Source organism: Papio anubis, chromosome 3, assembly GCF_008728515.1.
Source record: "Papio anubis isolate 15944 chromosome 3, Panubis1.0, whole genome shotgun sequence".
Lineage (NCBI taxonomy): Eukaryota > Metazoa > Chordata > Mammalia > Primates > Cercopithecidae > Papio > Papio anubis.
The window spans coordinates 170344333-170367988 of NC_044978.1; the positions used below are offsets into that span (position 1 = coordinate 170344333).

Here is a 23656-nt window from a genome sequence, read left to right on the forward strand (position 1 = left end):
GCACCACTGGTACTGCCTGATAGACACAGACAGTGAAACCATCACCATGGCCACTGCTCCTCTAGAAGCTGGATGCTGCTGTTGTAGCTGTTGCCACTTACTACCAGAATGAATTCTCTGCTTTTCTTCAAATCAGTAGCTCACCATTCACAGCCTAAGGCACCTGTATCTGATTACCTGAGTCCAAAGCACATACCAAAGCATTGGTTGCGTGGAAGCTAGGAAAGTCAGAATCTGACTTCCAGGGTCTGCAATGTCATCAAGTCTCTGCTCACTGTCATCAAGTCTCCTAAGGGATGGCCTTCCTAAGGGAAATGGATTCCTGTGATGGGGAGAAATAAAGAAAAAGGATACACATATAAGATTCACAGAGGACCTCTCTAAAATGGGCCCGCTATATCCAAGGGGCCACCACAGCCAAGCCTTTCATCTGGGATTTGACTTTGCAATCCCAGTTTCACCTCACCCCTTTCCTAAGACAACCTCTTTCAACTCTCATCACTGAGGGAGTACACAAAAATCTGCTCATCTCATCCTCACTGCTTTCAACAAAATATTTTATTGGCTAATTGAATTATTTGACCCTTTACACCCCCTTACCCTTTCACCACCCTAGTCAGGATTGTGACTGATGTCTCCTGGTTACGAATTGTGGGACATTCCCCAGCCTTGTTCCAACTTTCTTATTCATCTCTTGCTCATCATTTAGTAAGCATCTACTGTCAGGACCCAGTGCAGGACCCAGTGCAGGACCCAGAAGGGGGTGAGCACTCCGGCATGAGGATAGGTAAATGAACGCATGAAGGAATGGCTAAGCAGTGAGTGCGTAAATAAATTGATGGATACTATCAAATAATTACCTACCTGGCTACACAAATGACATATAAAGCACACAAATCCTGACCTATAACCACAGACACAATTACAATCTATTCTTTGGAAAATCCTGGCTGTTGAAACATGAGAGTTGATTTCCTAAGGCTGCTGTGTCCACTGGGTAGTAGGGGGCTACAGAAGGGGTGGACTCTGTTCCTACCTCTGTGTGGGAGGAGAGAAGTCTCTTCTGTGTCATAGGAGATGGCAGGGCAAGCTAAAGATCCCATTCCTACAGCAGCATAGAGTAGGTAGCTTCTTTCCATCTTGGGACCACCACATCCACTCCTTAGAAGGGATAACAAGCAACTAACTTTGCTCATGGCTCTGAAACCCCAGCCAGACACTAAACTAAGAAAACAAACTGGTTCATTCAGAGATTTGGAATTTTTAAGAGAGATGAGTAGGACACAGTGAGTTAATCATCAGTGTTCACAATCTACACAGAGAAACCAGTCCCAGGGCAAGTTCCCCAGCCATCCCACATATTTCTCTCTTTTTCTTGGCCTTCTTTCTGCAGCCAGGGACCTTGAAGCCTCGAGGCTGAAAAGCCTATTATCACCAGATAGAAATGTAGGTAAACAAGGCATCACAATAATGAATTCTAAAGCGTACGGCAAGAATGGGAGAAGGACCTCTTTGCTGCAAAGGATTGGGCTGGAACTGGGCCATTTTCCAACTACCATAATAATAGAGGGCTTTTGTTGGTTTCTAGACATGTAAGTCAAAAAGGATACTTCTAGACAAAAATGGAAGGAGGAAGCAGTCTCTTCACCATCGACCCTCAACCTGCATTCCAAAATTGGCTTCAAGGCTAAGAAGCTCTAATCCCTCAACCAAACAGAGGGAGCTAAAAAGAATGGATTTGAAAAGACCACAGGAAATGAGAGTGGCTATAGCACTCGGGACACAGCCCTAGTCAAAGATTTGGGGACGTTAAAAGGAGATGAAAAGGAAAAGTCAAAAAATTATCCGCAGAATATGTATAAAACACAAGGCTGAGACCAACTGAATTACTGCCCTTATTTCTCTCCCTCTCTGTGGATGTTTTAGACAGCAAATCTGGGATTCCAGAGGCTGCAGCTGATATGATTGGAAATGCCGTGCTTCTGTTTGTGAACTTCGAGTCTAAATTGTATTAGCGTTAAGTGATAGGGACCCCGTTTGCAATTTGATACGCAGGAGCCGACTGTTTCTGATGTTTTACTAACAATTTGGGTAAATATGCTGAAACCAATATGTTCAGCCAGGTGCCGAACGCATTTAGCCCAGCGTGGAACGGGCCTGCACAAATCTGTATCCCCAGATGGAGGAAGCTGAGTTACAAATTAGTGCAATTCAAACAGAAGAGGTTTGACCAAGGGAGAGCTTAAAGAGATCAAAGGAAAAGCAGAGGGAAATTGGATACAGTTGCATGCCAGTTCATTCAGAGGCAAAGGGGACTTAATTATTTTATTCCAGTTTTTTTCTTTTTTCTCAAAGAATTGGGTTAATACTCTTACTGTTTCAGTTTGGCCTTAAACTTCCCAAAATTATAAGGAAGCGCTGTGTCACAGTAATGTGTTAAATACTAAAGAATTTTATTATATCATTATTAATCTGGAACCAGGCATGAAATTCCAAGTGTATTCAAAATCAGAACCCAATTTTTAAAGAGTATTTACATTTAAGTGTCATCAAAAAGATCTATTTACATAGCGTGTCATAATTTCTTAGGATTTCCATTTATTTAGTTTTATTTCCTACAAAGAATAAATTATTTTAAAATTATAATTAACCAACACAATAGTTTTTTAATTATTCTCCTATTATATCATTTTATCTATCTCTGTAGACATGTAAAATCATAATGACTTAGTTGTTTACCTCCCTGGTTGGGAGTCTTGCCCGGAAATAGAATAATAATTATTTTTTAAAAAGAATAATTGGAATCATGGACCATATCAGTGGTGAGTTGTCAAACATAATCTGTGTATAAAGGACAAGAAGACAAGAATATCCAGGCAGTATGTTAACATTATTTACAATGTCCCTAAAATTCAATTTGTAACCAAAGAGCATGGTGCTCTTCAACTCCCTTGAAGTGGGATTCTAGGATGCAGGAGAGAGGCTAGCAGACAGGAACTGTGTAACAGACATGGACTCAAAGAGGAAGTTGTAACATCCAGAAGAGTGAAATCCATAGCAAAAGACCTAAGATGGGTGCTGGCTGCAAATTCAGAAAAATTAGGAGTAATATTAGGTCTTCTGAGGAAAGTCTGAGAACTTTATTTGCAAGGTGCTCAGAAGAATCCTGTGGGAAGAAACTCACGCTAAAGAAGAAGCCTCATGAGGAAAGAGAAGGGAGTTTAGAGATGGGGTCAGAAATACAGAGAGGAGACAATATCCTCCTTGTAGGATGGAGCTGGGAGTCTGGATTTTATTCCAAGATCAATAGCACGCCTGTGTGTGTGTTACCAATTGAAATGTTACCAGGTGGTAGACCTGTTCCAGATGCTGAAGATACAGCAGGAACACACCTTCTGATCTCTCGAGCTCAATTCTAGGAGGAGGAAGCAACACTGAAATGAACAAACAAGATAATGCTATAGGTTTTACAAAGAACTAAAAACAGATTGATGTGATAGAGAGAGAGAGACTTGGGGCTACTCGTTTACACTGAGTGATCGAGGGAGTCTCTCTGAAGAGTTATATTTAAGTTAAGAAAATTATAATGAGCCACATTTGCATATGATTTACCACGGACAAGCCCCCTCCTAAGTACTTACAAACTTTAAAGTTGTTGAGGGAAATTGAGGCAAAGGCAATTTAAGAAACTTATCTAATGTCCCTTGCTGATAATTGTGAATTGTAATCCAGGAAACCTGACTCCAAATCCCTCATTGCTTACCAGTATATTCTGAGTGACACTGTCTGAATGAGAAGAGATGAGAATTATCAGGTGGAGCAAGTCATGGGAGTCACTGGGGGAAAAGTAGTCCAGGCAGACAGAAGAGCAAGAAACAGCAAGACGGCAAAGAGGTCTGGAGCAGTGAATCAGGGGAAGGAAGAACAGCAGCAAAGTCTGAGAGACAAAGGGCAGAATATATAGGGTCTTGGAAACCAAGAGAAGGGTTTCTTCTAAGGGAGATGGGGGATTTTTTTTTATTTTATTTTTTTTGAGATGGAGTCTCACTCTGTTGCCCAGGCTGGAGTGCAGTGGCGTGATCTTGGCTCACTGCAACCTCTGCCTCCTAGGTTCAAGTGATTCTTCTGCCTCAGCCTCTCGAGTAGCTGGGACTACAGGCGCACACCACCATGCCCTGCTAATTTTTGTATTTTTAGTAGAGACGGGGTGTCACCATATTGGCCAGGCTGGTCTCAAACTCCTGACCTCATGATCCACCCGCCTTGGCCTCCCAAACTGCTGGGATTACAGGCATGAGCAGCTGCACCTGGACATAGATGGGGGATTTTAAGCAGGGGAAAGGTGTGATCTGTTTGGATTTGCAAAATATTACCTTAGCAGCTGGGCGAAGAATGGAATGCAAAGAGAGAGAGCCAAAGTGTTCACAGAAGGAAGAATTTTAAGGAAGTGCAAGAGAGAAATGCTGCTGGCTTGTATGATCATGGCCAAGACTGACTGGAAAAGTGGTAGTGACAGGGTAACTTGGAGATGGAGCTCGCAAGGCATACTGCTGGAATGAATAAAAGGCATGTTGGAAAGAAAGGAAGTAAGAATGACCATTATGTTTTTAGCTTGAGCAACTGGGTGAATGAACGATGAATGGTAGTACCCTTTGCTGAGATTGGCTAGGTGGGGAAGTGATGGGAGGAAGAGGGGATCAAGGTTGTGATAAGGAAAATGGAAGTAGAGCAGGGTAATGTAAGCTGGCATGGTGATCAGAGAATGAAATGACTTTTAAGGTAACACCTTAGGTCATTCGCACATTCCTAAAGGTCATTTAGAAAACATAAGCCATTGTCTCTTGCTTGAATGACCTTCTTCATGGCCTCTCTAGCCCACCCTACTCATCTTTCAAGCTCCAGATAATACATCCCTTCCACTGTCACAGCCAAATATGTTCAAAGAAAAGCTTCATGCCAGCCACAATGCACTTTGAGAATACAAAGACAGTAAAACATTGGTCTTCTCTCAAGGAGGTTATTGTTTAGGGAGGGAAAACAAACATACAACAAACAAATACAATACCTACTGGAAAGGAAGTGTGTGCAGATTAGAGTGGAAGCTGAAACAGACTCAGGAAAGTCTTCACAGAGGGACAGATACTCTAGTTTTCTCGCAGGATAAGGGTATATTTTCCAGGAAGATAAGAACATGTTAGCTAGGAAGACACAGCACAGAGGGTTGCCAGACAGATGCAACAACGTAGAGAAAGGCACAAATGCATAAGACAACAATAACATCTTGGAAAATTACATATAACAGAGACCCAGGTTGGATGGATTAGGGTTGAGGTTGGTGTGTGGATTGACAGTGACAATAGTGAGACATGAGCTTGAAGAGGTAAGCAAAAGCCAGTGGTTCACCCAATGTCATTCACCATGTCTTACCTGCTAACAGAACCTTGATTCTGGTCATGTATAGAGATCCCTTGATCTCTGAGAAGGCAATCCTCTTCTCAGTCAAGGGATTAAATCATGACTGGTCTAAACCAATTAGGTAATATCGTTCCACTTCCTCAATGACTGGCCAACAAGCAGACATGTGATCCAGTCGTGGCCAATAAGATGTAAAGAGAAATATTTTGTCTCTTCCCCTTCTTTCTGCCTTCAACATGAATATGGTGCCTGCAGCAGTAGCAAGCATCATGTGACCATGAGGTAGCACGCATGAGAGTTGCCAACATGTTAACAGTGGCAAAGTAGAAAGGTAGAAAGACCGTGGATCCTTTACTGAGGCTCTGAACAAATACCAGCCATCACCTGTTTGCAGACATTTTATCATGTGAGAAAAACAGGCCCCTATGTATTTACTAGGGACTCATGTCACAAGTTAGGTAGATTTAATTTACAATGGACAAAAGCATACTAACTGATGCATATATCACGTGAAAGGGTTTGGATTTAATCCTGCGGGTGAAAATTTTTTGAACAGAAAGCAATCAAATTTGTGTTCTAGAAAAATCACTCTGGAAGCTTTGTAAATGATAGAAGAAAGGGGTGAGATAAAAGAGGTAGGTAGCCCGATTAGTAAACTACTAAACATTCAAAGTTAATGATGATAAAAGAATGGAAAAGGGACATGAAAAGAAATGAACAGAAGGGAAGAGAAAAGTTATATGTTAGTGAGATCGAATTAACAGGACTTGTCTGGGAGATGTGGATGGGGAAGGGAAGGGTAGGAGAGCACCTAGACTCACACAGGTAAGTTGAGCAGAACGCTAACATTTCATGAGGGAACACAGGAGAAAGGAAGATGATAGTCAGGGAGAAGAAAATATCTTATTTATTCTCAGATAAACTGATTTTTTATAGTCTAACCAAAATGCAGTAAGCCTCATTATGTCTAAAATTTACCTTAGCCATGGAAACGATCACACTTTGTTTACTTGTCTGAATCCACAACTAAACCATGAGCTCCTTGAGGGCTGAAAATGAAAATGATGTTAATGGCAAACACTTAATGTGATGTTTGATATGTCAGGCACTAGTTCAAGCCTCTTGCTAAGATGGAAACTGAGGCATGGAAAGATAAGTAACTATCCCAAGATCAGAGAGCTTATAAGTAGTGTTGCTGCTGAGGCAATGAATTCAACCCCAGGCAGTTAAATTCTAGAATCTGTGAGCTTAGCCACAGGCTCCACTGCCTCTCAGAGATGGTTTCATTTTGACAACTCCCATTAGAGTACCCAAAACAAAGATTAGTGTTCAAAACATTTTCACAATGAATGAAAAAATTAGTGAATGAATATGTAATTGTGTCTCATGAAATTTTAAAGACACATCCTTAATTTGTTTTAAAACTATTAATTTAGAACTATTTATTAAAAGGTATTCACAGCTGGGCACAGTGGCTCACGCCTGTAATCCTAGCATTTGGGAGGCCAAGGTGGGTGGATTGCCTGAGCTTAGGAGTTCGAGACCAGCCTGGGCAACATGGTGAAACCCCATCTCTACTAAAATACAAAAAATTAGCTGGGCATGGTGACATGGGCCTGTAACCCCCACTACTTGGGAGGCTGAGACAGGAGAATTGCTTGAACCTGAGAGGTGGAAGTTGCAGTGAGCCGAGATCGCACCACTTCATTCCAGCCTGGGTGACAGAATGAGACTCCATCTCAAAAAAAAAAAAAAAAAAGATATTCACAGAAATCTATAAAAAGCATGTCATGGGGCAGATAGATGTCCCCATAAAGATATTCATCCTATGACTCAGTGACAGTAAGAAAAAAAAAAAAGAGATATGCATCCCTAGAATATGTTCTATTACATGGCAAGGGGAAATTGGGGTTGCTCATTAGTTGACTTTAAAACAATGGGATTATCCTAGATTATCTGGGCTGAGTGTAATTACATAGGTCCTTAACTGTGGAGATAGGAGGCAAAATAAGCAGGACTTGACTGGCCATTACTGTCTTTGAAGATGGAAGAAGGGGACAAGAGCCAAGAAGTGTGAGTGACTTTTAAAAGCTGGAAAAGTCAAGAAAATGAATTCTCCTCTAGAAGATCCAGAAGGAACACAGCCCTGCCAATGTCTTTATTTCAGCCCAGTAAGACCTGTTTTAGACTTCTAACCTTTGGAATTGTAAGATAATCAATTTTTGTTGTTTTAAATCACAAAGTTTATGGTAATTTGTTATAATAGAAATAGGGAGCTAATTTAAATTTTGGTACCTGTAAATGTGGTGTTATTGAGATAAATATCTGCAAATATAGAATTAACTTTAGAATTGGGCAATGGGCAGAGGCTGGAAGAATTTTGAAGTGCATGAGAGAAGAAAACCTACATTGCCTCACAAACACTCTTAGCAGAGATATTTCTGTTAATGACTGTGTGTGAGGACACAGAAGAAAGTGAGGATCATGATAGGGACAACTTACCACATTTTAGAGAATGCTTAAATCATTATAAGCCGATCGTTGGTGGAAATATGGACATTAAGGCATTGCCAGTGAGGGCACGGATGGAAATAAGGAATATATTACTGAAAACCAGAGGAAAAGAGATCCTTTTTATATAGTGACAGAAAGCTTAGCTGAATTGTGTACAGGTATGTGGAAAGCGAATTTGTAAACAATGTGCTTGGATATTTAGCTGAAAAGATTTCATCCGAAGTATTAAAGGTGAAGTCTAGTTTCTTCTCTCTGCTATAGTAACATGCAAGAGGAAATAGATAGACTGTTGAACTGTTAAACAAAAAGAAACCAGAATTTGATAATTCAGAAAATTCTTGGCTTATCCATATTATAAAAGATATTAAAATTAGGATATTCACTTTCAGGGAAGCATGCTCTGGAGAGAAAATCAAGGGTGTGGTGGACAGCCTTATGCTAGTGCTTTGGAAGGATCAGAAGATCAGAGCATTCAGTTGCACAGATGGGTTTTTTAAGAAACTAGAAGTGTTACTCATGGATCATTTCAGTTATCTAAGCAGAAGCCAAGAATAGAGTTGGGATTATCCAGGAAAGATCTGTGGAGGGGCCTCTTGTCTAATGGCATGAATCCCCATGACATACATGGGTGATCGACAAAGTTATTGAAATCTCATATCAGCAGAAATACTGCCATCTTGGACTGAAAGGTGCAGGGAAAGGATGAAATGAAAGTCTGTCAACCCCTCCCCCAGATTCTCCAGGCAAAAAGCAGGCTGGTAAAACTAGTCAGCTGTAAATGTGTGCTATCTTTTAAGAAAAAGGAGTTATGATTGTGAGAATAAATCCATGAGTCTAAAGGTTAAATCCTACAGCGCAGAGGGAGGTGCCTTAAGTCATAGAGAATTATTCCCAGACCTTAGAATCAAATGGAGTTTTCCTGGCTGGATTTCAAAACTGCTTGGAACCACTGACTCAGGTTTTGTTTGTTTGTTTGTTTCCTTCAATTTTCTCCCTTTTTGAATGGGAATATCTGTAACTGATATCTTATATCTGTCCTACTACTATATATTTTGATAGCAGATAACTTCTTGAGTTTTGCAGGTTTCAGATGGAGAATTATGCCTTAGAATGGATTATACACAGAGCCACATTCATACCTGATTTAAATGATTTAGATGGTGAGACTTAAGACTTTTTAAGCTGATGAAATTTAGATGACTTTTTTTTTTTTTTTTTTACTATGTATGCTGTAATTACTTGACACATTTGTGGCTGTTAGGAGGAATTAGACAATTGTGAATGTTTTCATATCCAACTTATGTTTTGCATGTAAGTTGGATATGAAACTTTGAGGCCAAACAGCATGCTGTAGGAGGCAGAATAATTTCTTCCACTCCAAAGATGTCTATGTTCTAATTTGCAGAAGCTGTGAAATATCATGTTACATGGCAAGGGGGAATTAAGATTACAAGTGGAATTAAGATTCCTAATTAAATTTGAGGCCCTGCCTCACACCATACATAAATCCATCCCAGTTTAAACAAAGATTTAAATGTTAAAGACATAACTGTAAAATCTTTTAGAAGACACCACTAAAAAGTATTTTATAAGATTGAGGTAGAAATTAACTTGGTAAACAAGAGAACAAAATGAAATGAAACTCACAAATTCTAATAGAAGAGACTAATACATTCAAATACACTCATTAAGACTTCCCATTTATGCAAAGGGAATGAACAAACACTTCTCAAAAGAAGATATACATGTGGCCACAAACTTGGAAAAAAGCTCAACATCACTGATCATTAGAGAAATGCAAATCAAAACCACAATAAGATATCATCTCATGCCAGTCAGAATGGCAGTTATTCAAAAGTCCAACCAGGTACAGTGGCTCATGCCTGTAAACCCAGCAGTTTTGGAGGTGAAGATGGGCGGATCACCTAAGTTCAGAAGTATGAGGCCAGACTGACCAACATGGTGAAACCTCGTCTCTACTAAAAATACAAAAAAATTAGCCGGGCCTGGTGGTGGGTGCCTGTAATCCCAGCTACTCAGGAAGCTGAGGCAGGAGAATCGCTTGAACCTGGGAGGCAGAGGTTGCAGTCAGCCGAGATCACACCATTGCACTCCAGCCTGGATGACAAGAGCGAGACTCTGTCTCAAAAAAGTAAAATAAAGTAAAATAAAAATAAAAAGCCCAGAAACAACATATGCTGGCAAGGTTGTGGAGAAAAAGGACCACTTTTACATTGTTGGTGTAAAAATGCAAATTAGTTGGTGGGAATGCAAAATAATTCAACCATTGTGGAAGACAGTGTGGCAATTCCTCAAAGATTTAGAACCAGAAATACCATTTAACCCAGCAATCCCATTACTGAGTATATACCCAAAGGAATATAAATCATTGTATTATAAAGATACAGGCAAGTGTATGTTTATTGCAGCAATATTCACAATAGCAAAGAATGGAATCAACCCAAATGCCCATCAATGATAGACTGGATAAGGATAATGCAGTACATATACACCATGGAATACTATGCAGCCATAAAAAGGAGTGAGCTAATGTCCTTTGCAGGGGCATGAATGGAGCTAGAAGCCATTATTCTCAGCAAACTAATGTGGGAACAGAAAACCAAACACCACATATTCTCACTTATGATTGGGAGCTGAACAATGAGAACATATGGACACAGGTTGAGGAACAACGCACAGTGGAGCCTGTCAGGGGAGGGCGTGGGTGGGGCGGGGAGAGCATCAAGAAAAATAGTGAATGCATGCGGGGCTTAAAACCTAGGTGATGACAGGTGCAGCAACCAGCATGGCATACATTTATCTATGTTACAAACCTACACTTCCTGCATATGTACCCTGGATGTTAAAATAAAATTAAAAAATTTTAAGACTTCCCATTTGTAAAAAAAAAAAAAATGAAAAGACAAGAAAGAAAATATTTGCAGCATATACTGACAAAGAATGAATATCCAGAATATATAAAGAAATACAGAAAAAGACCAGCAATCCAATAGATAAATGGACAATCTATATGAACAAGCACTTCACAGGAGAAAAATCACAAATGGTGAGCAAATATTTTAAAAATTAACCTTATTAAAAAGCAGGGAAATGCGGGCTATGGACCCTCATTCTTTCCCCAGCCACCACAACAGAACTTGAACAATGTTTGACTGACAGGAGTATAAAAAGCCCCCTTCCTTCAAGGAGGACTAACTCTATGGTGCAATTTGTGCCCCAGAGATTCCCCTTAGATTATATTGAACCTAGTCTACAGCAGAGAGCCACTCTTGCTTGACCTTCTTCCCTGACCTATTCTGCTTTCTTTACTCTTCTCCTCCTGAGAGCATCCCTGCAGTAAATAACTTGAACTCGGATCCTCATCTCAGGCTGTATTTCTTGGGAATCCAGACTAGAAAAAAGTAAAAGTAACAGACAAATAGTAGAAGAAATTGAAATAATTTAAAAAATCTAAAAGAAGGCAAGAAATTAGGGAAACCAAACACGAAAAAAGTGAAACAGATTTTTAAAAGGTAGTAAGATGATAGATTTAAACCCAAATATATTTGTAACTACATAAAATGTCAACAAAGTAAATGCTCTAATTAAAAGCCAAAGATTGCCAAATTGGAAAAAATGAAAATACCAACTCTATGCTACTTTCAAGATATATTCCTTACATAGAAGAAAATAGAAAAGTAAAAGAATGGAAAATGTGTAACATGCAACCAATACGAAACAAAATAGAATTTAAGGCAAGGAATATTATTAGAGATTAAAAGGGAAGTCTGGGTGCAGTGGCTCACGCCTGTAATCACAGCACGTTGGGAGGCCAAGGCAGAAGGATTGCTTGAGTCCAGGGCTTTGAGACAACCCTGGGCAACGTAATGAGACCCAATATCTAAAAATAAAAAGTAAAAACAAATTTTGATAAAAGGGATGTTGTAATTATAAGAGAGTCAATATACAGGAAACTATTTTTAATATAAATTTTTATGCAGAAAATAACACAGTTTCACAATGTATAAAGTGAAAAATGATCCAAATTCAAAGGAGAAACATAGGAAGCCACAATTATAGTGGGAAATTTTAAGATTCTTCTATCAGTAATCAGTGGAATATGGCATCATAAACAAAACTAAGGAAATGTAAGATTTGAACATGTATGCAATAGTGAATCTAATTAACTTATATAGGAAAATGCATTCATAACCTGCAGAAAACATATTATTTTGGGGTAGGTAGGACATATAGGAGTTGCCAAAACCAACCATATGTTGTACCATAACGTAAGTCTCAACAAATTCTAAATGATTTAAATGAGAATATATCCTTTGATTACAATGAAATTAAGCAAGAACAGTATTAATGGCATAAGCTAACTGGAAAATCTCCAAATATCTTCAATTTAAGCTTTACACTATCGAATAACCTATAAGTGAAAGAAAAAGGTAAAAATGGAAATTAAATAATAATTTGAAGTGAATAATAAAAATGCAAGCTATCAAAACATATGGGATGTAGTTAAAATCATGCTCAGAGTAAAACGTATAGCCTCAATTAAACCTAGCAGATAGGAAGACAGGTTTGAAGTCATGATATAAGATGATGACAGGAAAAACATGTCAAGAAGACAATAATGAAGACGAAATTCTAAATTACTGAAATACAACACAAATGTACAATAAAAAAATCAATAAATCTAGAAGTTGATACTTTAAAAGTTAACAAAATTGATAAATCCATTATAAAACACATCAAGAAAAAGAGAAGTTGCAAAAAAGTAATACCATCAGTGAAAAACAGGACATGACTACAAATTCTATAGACACTAAGATTAATAAAATATTATGATCAATTTATACCCATAAATTTTTATGGAAAATGTATAACATGCGACCAATATGAAGGTGTGCACTTCATATGGGCTTCAGGGTAGACCAGGACTTCTTAAAGAGGACATAAGAGGTATTCATCATAAAGGGAAAGATTGATAATTGGGCTACATTCAAAATAAAAAGTGTATATTCATCCAAAACACAATTAGAAGAGTGAAAAGGCAAGGCACAGAGTGGGGAAAGATATAACTGACAAGCTTCATGAAGATGTGCACTTTGGTATGCACACTTTACTGAACAAGTTAGACTACTTTCAAATAAATTTGAAAATGTAGGTTATATAAGTGATTTATTACAAAACAACTTACCACAGCTAAACAAGAAAAAGTAATTTGAATATGTATTTAGGTATTAAAGATATTGAAGTAAATAAAGTTTTCCATAAAGAAAATTCCATACCAAGATACATCACTGGTGAACTCTTCCAAACACTTTAAGGAAGAAATAACACCAATATTACACAAACCTTTCCAGAGTATGGACAAAGCCGGTTGCCTTTTCAAGTCATATTACACGTAAGGCCAGTACATCTTTGAAATCAAAACTTGACAGTAATATTGCAAGAAAAATACTAAAGACCAATAATTCACATGAGCATAAATAAATAAAATACCAAACAAAATATTTGCAAAACCAATTAAGCAACACATGAAAAGAATTATTATGACCACATTGTGCTTATTTCAGGAACATAAGGTTAATGTAATGCTCAAACGTCAATGGATTATAATCTGCCATATAATAGAATAACAAAAAATTGCACAAACATGTTAATAATGCAAAAAAATGGATAAAATTTACCATTAAAAACTTTGAGCAAACTAAGACTAGAAAGAACCAGTTTAAATTTGATTAAGGGCACCTACAGGAAGAACTTCAGAAAATATTTTATTTCACCATGTAATAATATATTCAAAGTAATAATGCAAGATAAAGAACTAAAAGATATAAGAATTGGAAAAAAGAAATAAAGTTGTCATTATTTGCAGATAACATTATTGTGTATATAAAAATCTGAAAAAATACAGATAAGATAGAATTTGTTAGTAAATTTGGGCAAGTCACTAGATAGAAACAATATAAAATTAATTTTATTTCTACATACTGACAAAAAAACTACTAGAAAATGAAATTTTAAAAGACATCTTTTACTGTAGCTCAAAAACTTGTAACTATAAATATACACATATATTTATATATACCTCTCTCTATATATAATAAAATAAATAAAAATTAAAAGCCCAGTATATATACATATATATATATATAGAGAGAGAGAGAGAGAGAGAGAGGTGCAAGACCTCTACACAGAAACCTATTGAGTAAAACATTTTAAATACTTTAAAAAATGGAGGAATATTTCATGCTTGTATACTGAAAGAAGTGTGATAATCGATTCTCCACAAGTTAATCATTATAATTTTAATCAATATCCCAGAAGGATTGCTGTGAAAATTGACAAGTGGGTTTAAACATTTTTAATGAAAATATAGGGTCAAGAAAAGTGAAAACAATCTTGAAGAAGAGCTAAGCTAGAGGGTTCATGGTCTCAATTGTCAAGATGTATCATGAAGCTGCAGTAAATAAGAGAGTGTAATATTGACATAAAGACAGACAAATAGGTCAACAGAATGCAAAAAACAGCTCGGGGATGGATAATACATAATGGTCATTTCATATGAGAGTGTCCCAGCACTGCAGTAGGGAAAAGATGATCTTTCAATAAGTGGTACTGGGTCAATTAGACATCCATATGAATCTGAATCATTACCTTATAAAATACATAAAAACCAATTCCAGAGAGATTGCATGTCTAAATATGTAAAGAAAAATAAAGCTTTTGAAGGAAAACATGAGAAAATATCTTCATGGCTTCAGGGTAGACCAGGACTTCTTAAAGAGGACATAAAAGGCATTCATCATAAAGGGAAAGATTGATAATTGGGGTATATTCAAAATAAAAAGTGTATATTCATCCAAAACACAATTAAAAGAGTGAAAAGGCAAGGCACAGAGTGGGGAAAGATGTAACTGACAAAGAATTCCTAGTCAGAATATATACCATGAATCAATAAGGCAAAGATTGGCAACCTAATTTTTTAAATGGGTAAAAATCTTGGGCAAGCAATTTAGAAAAGGCAATAAACATATGAAAGGGTACTCAACCTTATTAATCATTAGATAGCTATAAGTTAAAACCATGGTATTGAATTACTATCTTTAAAAAGACTGAAAATGCCAAATGTTGAAGATGTGGAGTATGGGAATTTTAAGAACCACTGCTGGCAGCGTAAATTGGCACACTTTAAAAAACTATCTGGCCAATTTAATTACTGATGCGAATTTCCACATTTCTCTGTAATAGAATTATATATTCATGGTGAGTGGCATGATTTTTCCCCATCCCTTGGGTTTGACTTGCATCGTACTGAGGATATTGGTGGATGGGCAGAGGCTTGAAATATGCTTTTGCAGTTAGGCAGGCCATCTTGGTTTCAGCCTCTTGCTGGGAAAAGAATGTACCCAGAGAAGCTAGTGGTCCGAGAACAATGAGGGACACCCAAGCAAAGCCTGAGTAAGCCCAACTTAAATCAGCAGCATCCCAGCCAGCCCACAGATGGGTGAGTAATAAATGCTCATTGTTATATGTTGCTCATTTTGATGTGATTAACTTCATGCCGTTATTGTGACAATGGTTGATTAATATGTGCTCTACTCTACCTGGTAAAGCTCAATATATATCCAATCTATGACTCAGCAAATCCACTGTTTATATATGTAATTATACTTATATTTATAATGCATATTTATAATTATATATAAGTGTATTTTATATATAAACATATTTTAAGTATATATTTAAATGGATATACATGTATATATCCAATTAAAATGTGTGTATGTATATATATGTGTGTATATGTATATACACACACACACGCACACCCCAAATGTATGAGCCTTATTGGAGTATTATTCATGATACCATACAACAAAAATAACTCAAATATTCATCAACTCTAGAATGGATACATAAGCAATTATATGCTCAAACAATGACATACTACATAACAAAAACAAAAAGAAAATGAAAGAACCACACTACACCTACCAACACAGATACATCTCACAAATATTATGTTACACAAAAGAAATCCAAATTCAAAATAATTTCCATTGTATGACTCCCTATGTATAAAATTAGAAAAACAAGCAAACTAATCTGTGGATTTAGAAGTCAGGACAGGCGTTATGTGGGGGAAGATGGAAGCACACAACCACAGTGGGTGCTGGGAAGGTTCTATTTCTTGATCTTCATGATGGTCATGAGGTGGGTTCAGTTTAGGAAGCTTCATGAAGGTGTGCACTTTGGTATACACACTTTTCTGAACAAGTGAGACTACAATGAAATAAAGTTTTTTTGTATTTACTTAATTATATTTTCTGAGGAAAAAACATTTGCTGAAATCAATAGACTCTAGTCCTTCCACTTCCAGCAATTCAGTGTCCTTCAGTGTCAGGTGAGCATGGCCATTTCGGGGACAGCGGAAAGAAAATATTAAGAAAAACTATTTAACTATTCATCCTTGAGAAATAATAAGAGCTTTGCTAATGTTTTATATACACATTGATACTCTCACCCACCTTTGATCACTATGTGAGAGGGTCACACGCCACATAATGTGCAAAGAGTGCTCTCAAGGACAAGTCCCATGAAGGGAAGGGACAGCTGCAGCTCCCTCACACATCTGTTCCCTGTCAGTATATTAACATGCACCTGGTTAAGTGGATATGCATTTTATTGTCCAGTTCTAATCAGACTACTCAGCATGAAATGGAGAAGTGGCTGAAAATATCCCTGCAAAGAAATGGTGGGTTGAGCATAATGCAGGAGAAAAACAAGAAAACGGCAGAGTTTGATGCTTGACCTCCTGGTATGAGTTCTTGGTCAGCCCCATCAAAAGATAGAAATAATGCAGTCAGTTAAAAATCTCTTCAATATCTTTTCAAAAAGTGTTTGACTGTGGAATTATACATTAATGTTAATAATAAGCTTCATCCAAGCATACAGTGTGCCTCCAGAGACCAATATGCATGCCTTAAGCATAGTAGGAAGCCACTAAAACCAGTGAGACAATAAATATTGTTCATATTATCTCATTCTTTTTTATTTCTATTATATATAATAATGTAGGTAATATGGTTTTTTTGGTCTTTTTGTTTGTTTGTTTGTTTTTGTTTTTGTTTTGAGACAGAGTTTTGCTCTTGGTGCCCAGGCACTATCTCGGCTCACTGCAACCTCCGCCTCCCGGGTTCAAGAGATTCTCCTGCCTCAGCCTCCCGAGTAGTGCGGATTACAGGCGTGTACTACCATGCCCGGCTGATTTTGTATTTTTAGTAGAGACAGGAGTTCTCCATGTTGGTCAGGCTGGTCTCGAACTCCCAACCTCAGGTGATCTGCCAGCCTCAGCCTCCAAAAAGAGCTGTGATTACAGGAGTGAGGACTGCGCCCAGACTATAATATGTTAATGTAGCTATCCATGATTTCAAATATATATATATGAGACATATATATATATATTAGAAATGCATGCTTAAAATTTTTTTATTGATAGGTACACAACCAAAATGCTTTAGAAACTGTTGCATACTGTGAGACTTTAGTTGCTAATTCTCTCTGGGATGAAATTTATCTATACAATATGGAACATTAAGTTAAAGCTGAATTTTCCTTTTTTATTATTTATTTATTTATTTATTTATTTCGAAACATGGTCTCGCTTTGTCACACAGGCTGGAGTCAGTGGCACGATCTCAGCTCACTGTAACCTCTGTCCCCGGGCTCAAGCAATCCTCCCACCTCGCCTCCCTAGTAGCTGGGACCACAGGTGCACACCACCATGCCTGGTTATTTTTTTGTATTTTTAGTAGAGACAGGGCCTCCCCATGTTGCCCAGGCTGAAAGCTGAATATTTCTTAGATTCTTTTCTACTCTGGTGTTCTATGAGTGTATTATTTTATGTAGTAAAGGGGAAATATTACTTTAAGATGTAATTTCCCCAAATCCATAAAAAATGCTATTTAGAAAACAGAAGAATTAACATATAACACCAACTATGAGCCAAGCCCTGAGCTAACAGCTTTGTGTATACAACTTTTTCAATCGCTACAGACTCATGAGGGAGATATTACTACTCCCATTTTCCAGATGAGGAGACAAAGTTAAGTATGTAAGTCATTGTTAAATAAGAAAACAGTCTCAGGTTACATTGTGGAGCAGTTGGGAATTTTAAATCAAAAGCTGGCTGACTGCAAACTTTTTTTATTCCTTCACATTAGTATTCTGAAGCAGAACATGAAATTTATGTTTTCATGTGATTTTTATGTGTATTTACATGAAATGTCCTGTTTTACATTCCTTTAGAGGTGCTAGGGGTCTTACCCATTGTCACTGTTAACTTCTATATTCCAAGTGTCCGTATAGTGCCAAGTACATGGTGGCATTCCATATGTATTTGCAGAAAGAAAGATGAATGAATGAATGAATGAATGAATGAATGAATGACATGATAGAACTTATTCCATGCCAACTCTAAAGGTACTCAGTTAACAGAGAAGCTCTTCCACTCTGAATTTTGATTTTGCCATAAAAAATAAATCCAATATGAGCCTTCCTTCAGATGTATATTGCACTGACTACAAAACCAAAACATGCATTTAAATCACTTATATCGAACTTTTTATGATGCCACTGGGAATGGTGTTCTTTTTGCATTTGCAGTAAAAGGGTAGAACAGATGGTGGAAGTTTAGTTTCAAGTGATGGGCCCATTAAAATAACTTATGCTGTTGAGCGATTGTTCACGCTAAAGGCTCCATTCATTATATCTGCGTTTGCAAGCTTCAAAATACTTGGAAGAAAATAGGACTTCAGGAAATGTTTGCTGTATCAAGAGATTTGCTAGAATAGGACTGCAGACCCACACATTCTATCCCTTAAAAAAAAGACGATGAGCTTGCCTGAGGCTTAGCTAAATAGGAAGCTTGTTTCATAGAGCACCCACCCTGGAAGAACCTTTGCAGGAAGAGACGTGGAGTCAGAAAATAATGTTCTGGAGAACAAATGTGGAATCCCCTTGAACAACATTTTTTTCAACTTTTCTATCTTCTATGAGTGTGTTTAAATATAAAAATTGTAGCTACAAATATAACGACAGAATGAAAGAGAAGAAAACATAAATGTCAAAATATGGTCTGGAAGAGTCAGCTGGGAGCCGGCCGCAAGAGCTCCTTCATCTCTTATCACTGGTTTAGCAGCATGGACGTACACGCCAGGAGTAGGGCCACACGAAGTGCTTTCTATATACTAAACTATCACATATTCAGCTCAGTTTGGTTGGCCAAATGGTGGCATGCACCCTGGAATGGAAACCAGGACATCTGTGTTCTATACCAGGGAACTCAGGTGCATCAGCTCATTTAATCTTCTCAACAACCCAGTGATGTAATATTTTCTTCATTTAGCAGTTGACAAAACTGAGTATGCCCAGTGGCACCTCTGATCCAAACTCAAGTCTACATGACTCTGAAATATTTCCTCTACCCATTATTGCACACTCTCTGTTCTATCAAAATTTCCAAACTGAAATTCGCTTAGATAAAATGATGGGTCTTGGGTGGAAAATATCTAAAGTCAGGTCCAGTTATAACATTTCATGATTACACTATGACATTATAAACTTTAGTAAGTTTATCACAGAACATTCAATATTCATTCCATAAACATCAACTGAGTGCTGAGATACAGGCTTGGTTTGAAATATTGAGGATCTGGTTACAGATTAGACGTGACCATTGCCCCTGTTAGTCAGGGATCTGGAAGTAAACAGAGAGCATGTTCAAGTTGGATAAGCTAAGGAGGAGAAAGTAAAGGAAATACCTGCAAAGGAATGGGCAGGAATAGAAAATCTAATGAGAACAAGCACAGGACCCTGGGACTAGTGACAGTGAGGAGCAGTTCACCTCTCTTCCTGGATGGGCAAGAAGGGAAGGTTCCCAGGACCTAAAGTAGCTGCATGCAGAGACACCTGATATGAACTGAGGTCTTCAGACAACCCCTGGAGCGTTGGCATGAAGTCACACTTGCAGCCCCCTTTTCCTAAACTGTACCAGTTGGTGAATGTTAGAAGTTCATGGGTTGGAAATCTAGAGGTAGCTGCAACTTTAAGACAGATTTCAAAGCAAATGGTTGCCCTCAGGACTGCTTTTTCTGACCTCATACGTTCAACAAACATTGATTAAATGTCTACTTTTGGTCCAAGCACTAGGGTTACGAGAAATAATAGATAAGCCCAGAAAGTTGACAAGTAAAACACAGCCATTTAGAATACAGGATGAAAACTGCAATAGGCATAGTTCTGGAAGGTATGAGAACTGATCTGGAAAGAAAACATCCTGGGGAAGGATGCAAACACCTTGAGTCTTGAAAGACAAAGAAGATAGTGTGGCTTGAAAGGAGGGAAAAGTCCTCAAACCAAGAGAGCTAGTGTGCAAAGACCTGAAGAAGACAAACGGCATGGTTCCAGAGCCTGTGGGATCTCAGAGGGCAGATATACTCAATAAATAGCTGTAACTGGAGTTGGAGATAGAAATGTAGCATCATCCAGGAGAATGAGAAAGATCACCAAGGAGAATGCAGAAAGAAAAAAGAGGAAAACAGCTACAGACTAAGGGCCCTGAGATATGCAGAAGAAGTCAACATTGTAATTCCTGGAATCTGTGATTATGTTACCTCACGTGGCAAAAGGGACTAAGCAGTTGATTAAATTAAGGCTCTTGACATGAGATATTATCTTGGATTATACAGGTGGGATCAATGTAATCTCAAGGATCTTTATCCATGAAAAGGGGAAACAGAAATGTTAGAATCAGAGAGAGATTTGAAGATGCTACACTGATGTCTTTGAAGATGGAGGAAAGGTCTACGGCCAAGGAATGCAAGTGGCCTCTGAAAGCTACAAAAGGCAAGGAAAGAGATTCTTGTCTGTCACTTTTCTCTTTCTGCACTTTCTGCAGAAGGAGTGCACCCCTGCCTATACCTTAATTTTATCCCGGTGAAACCCATTTCAGCTTCTGACCTCTGAACCATACATCTTAAACCCCCATGACATTAGTTTGCCTGTGTAACAAACCTTCACATGTACACTTGAACCTGAAATAATTATTTTTAAATAAATAAATAAATAAATTTGTGTTGCTTTAAACCGCTAAGTTTGTGGTAATTTGTTATGGCAGCAATAGGAAGCTAATACAGTACCCATAGAACGCTTTGTTGTATGTTAAAAGAATGTGATTGGCCCATTAGTAGTAACAAGGAAAGATTTTTCAAGACACATTGTCATTGTTTTAAAGACAATTTGCAAAAATAAGTTATGTAAGTTTTTTTAAACCTCCATGAAGTCAAACTAAATACTCATGGATTTATACAGGTCTATAAATGCATGGGAAAAGATTTGGTACCATTTCTATCAAACCAAAACAGTGGTGACCTCTGGGGCAGAGGAAGGCCCTAAAGACTGAGGATACTAGAGGACTTCAGAAAGTTTATGGAAAGTGGAACTAAAAGGTAAAAATAAAATATGTAAATTTGATTTCACATCAAAGTCAAGACACTTTTGTAAGCTATGATTTCAACCATTTAGTTCATCCATCCCTAAAGAACTGAGGGTTCTGAGAATTTAGTCATGTCAATGCAATCTTTTTTCGACGATTAACTGAAGAAAAGTGGGTGTCCCTTACAGATTTTTTTAAGATTAGGCAGCAAAAAGAAGTCAGAAGGCATCAAATAACAACTGTAAAGTGAATGCCTAATAATTTCCCATTGAAACGCTCCCAAAATTTCCCCTGTTTGCTGAAAGGAGTGAGCAGGAGCATTGTCATGGTGGAACAGGACTCTCTAGTAATGCTTTCTCAGACGTTTTTGTTTTTTCTGCTCAAGCTTTGGCTAATGTTCTCAACACTCTCAGAATAAGCAGATGTTATCATTTGTTGGCCTTCCAGAAAATCAACAAGCAAAATACCTTGACCATCCCCCAAAATTGTTACCATGACCTCTGCTCTTGGCTGGTTCACTTTTGCTTTGGCTGGACCACTTCCACCTCTTAGTAACCTTTGCTCTGATTATGTCTTGTCTTAAGGATAATATTGGTAAGCCATGCTTCATTTCCTGTTATAATTCTTAAAAAATGCTTCAGGATCTTGATCCCACTTGTTTAAACTTTTCATCCAAAACTTTTTTTTGTCTGCAGATGATTTGGTGGACACAATGGTTTTGGAACCCAACAAGTGGAAAGTTTGTTAAACTTTAATTTTTCATTCAGAATTGTGTAAGCTGAATCATTTGAGATGTCTATGATGTTGGCTCTTATTTCTGCTGTTAATCATCAGTCCTCTTCAATTAAACACAAACAAGGTGAATGTTTTCCTTGCAAGTTGATGTGGATGACCTGCCACTGTGGGCTTCATCTTCAACATTGGATTTATTCCTTGTTAAGACAAATTATTCATTTGTAAACTGCTGAATAATTTGGGGCGTTATCCTCATAAATTTTCATAAAGCATCAATGATTTTTATCAATTTTTCACCCTAGTTTCACCATAAATTTGATGTTTGTTCTTGCTTCAATTTTAGCAGAATTCATGTTTCTCTGATAAGGATTCTTTTCAAACTGATATATTATCCTTCTGAGTGCCTCAAACTAGATCCTGTTCAGACATGGCATAACACATTAGTATCAGTTTATTTTGGTGCAAAAAAAAGGTGAAAACCATGCATTGTTTGTTCATAATATGCATTTTCTATGAACATTTTGAAGACCCCTCATAGGTGTGTACGTAAAGACCGAGAAAACAAACTCAGGAGTGAACCTCACCAAAAGGTAAACACAGTTACCTCTGCAATATAGGAAGGGACAAAGGGTGGCATTTTAGGGGAACTTTGGCTTTATCCAAAAACGATGAATGATTTATAAAGAGATATATTCACACATTTATTATATAAAAATATAGAAAGCCAAATATTGGTTAAAATCCTTTAAGTAGAAAATAAAATGACCTGAATATAAAACTGCAGGTAATATGAATTTATTACATTCCAACAAAGGGAGAGGAATAGGCAAAAGGGAATGAAAGGAACAGTGAGGGGAAGAAATAATTTGAAGAATGTGTCCAGTGGTTTCAGTCATGTTAAGTGCTGCTGAAATAAGAAAAGTAATCTCAAAGCTAAAAAGAAATGCACTAGGTTTAGCCCACAGGTGGCCTCTGAAGGCTAAGGAATCAATGGGAAAGTCAGAAGTGGTGAGAGAAAGGGTGGCTAGGTCTTAGGCAAACTGAACAGAAAAGAAAGAGCCATGCAAGCCAGAAAGACTCAAGGGAGGGTTTTCCAAGATGGCAGAAGTTTGGGAATATTTAGATGTTGGCGGGAAGGAAACAGAAGAGTAGAGGAAGTGCAGAGTGGGGAGATAATTGATGGAGCCCCAAAGCCAGGTGACTGAAGAAATGAAAAGGGAGGTGATCTAGTGCAGAGGCAGAGAAATTGTGTTTACAGTGCAATAGGGCACATTTTTCTCTGCACGTCAAGGGAAAGCTGTAAAGATAAGTTAGCATATAGGGGGTGAGAGGGTAACAAGCATCACTTGGTTTGCTTGGCTTTGATTGTTTTTAGTGAAATGGAAGGCAAGTCTGTGGACTTAAAAGGGAATGATGAGTGATTGGATGGGAGTTTTAAGGAGGGTGGGAGGTTTGAAGCACTACAGAGAAGTAGAATGAAAG

General features: G+C 37.7%; 1 long non-coding RNA gene across 2 annotated transcripts in view; it reads right to left on the reverse strand.

Moving 5' to 3' along the window:
• LOC103884242 overlaps positions 1–23656 on the reverse strand; it is a 45463-nt gene that overhangs the window by 5034 nt on the left and 16773 nt on the right. For both annotated transcript variants that reach the window (XR_004182838.1, XR_004182837.1), the window contains one exon: positions 197–322. This is a non-coding gene — a long non-coding RNA (uncharacterized LOC103884242). The remainder of the gene's footprint in view (positions 1–196; positions 323–23656) is intronic.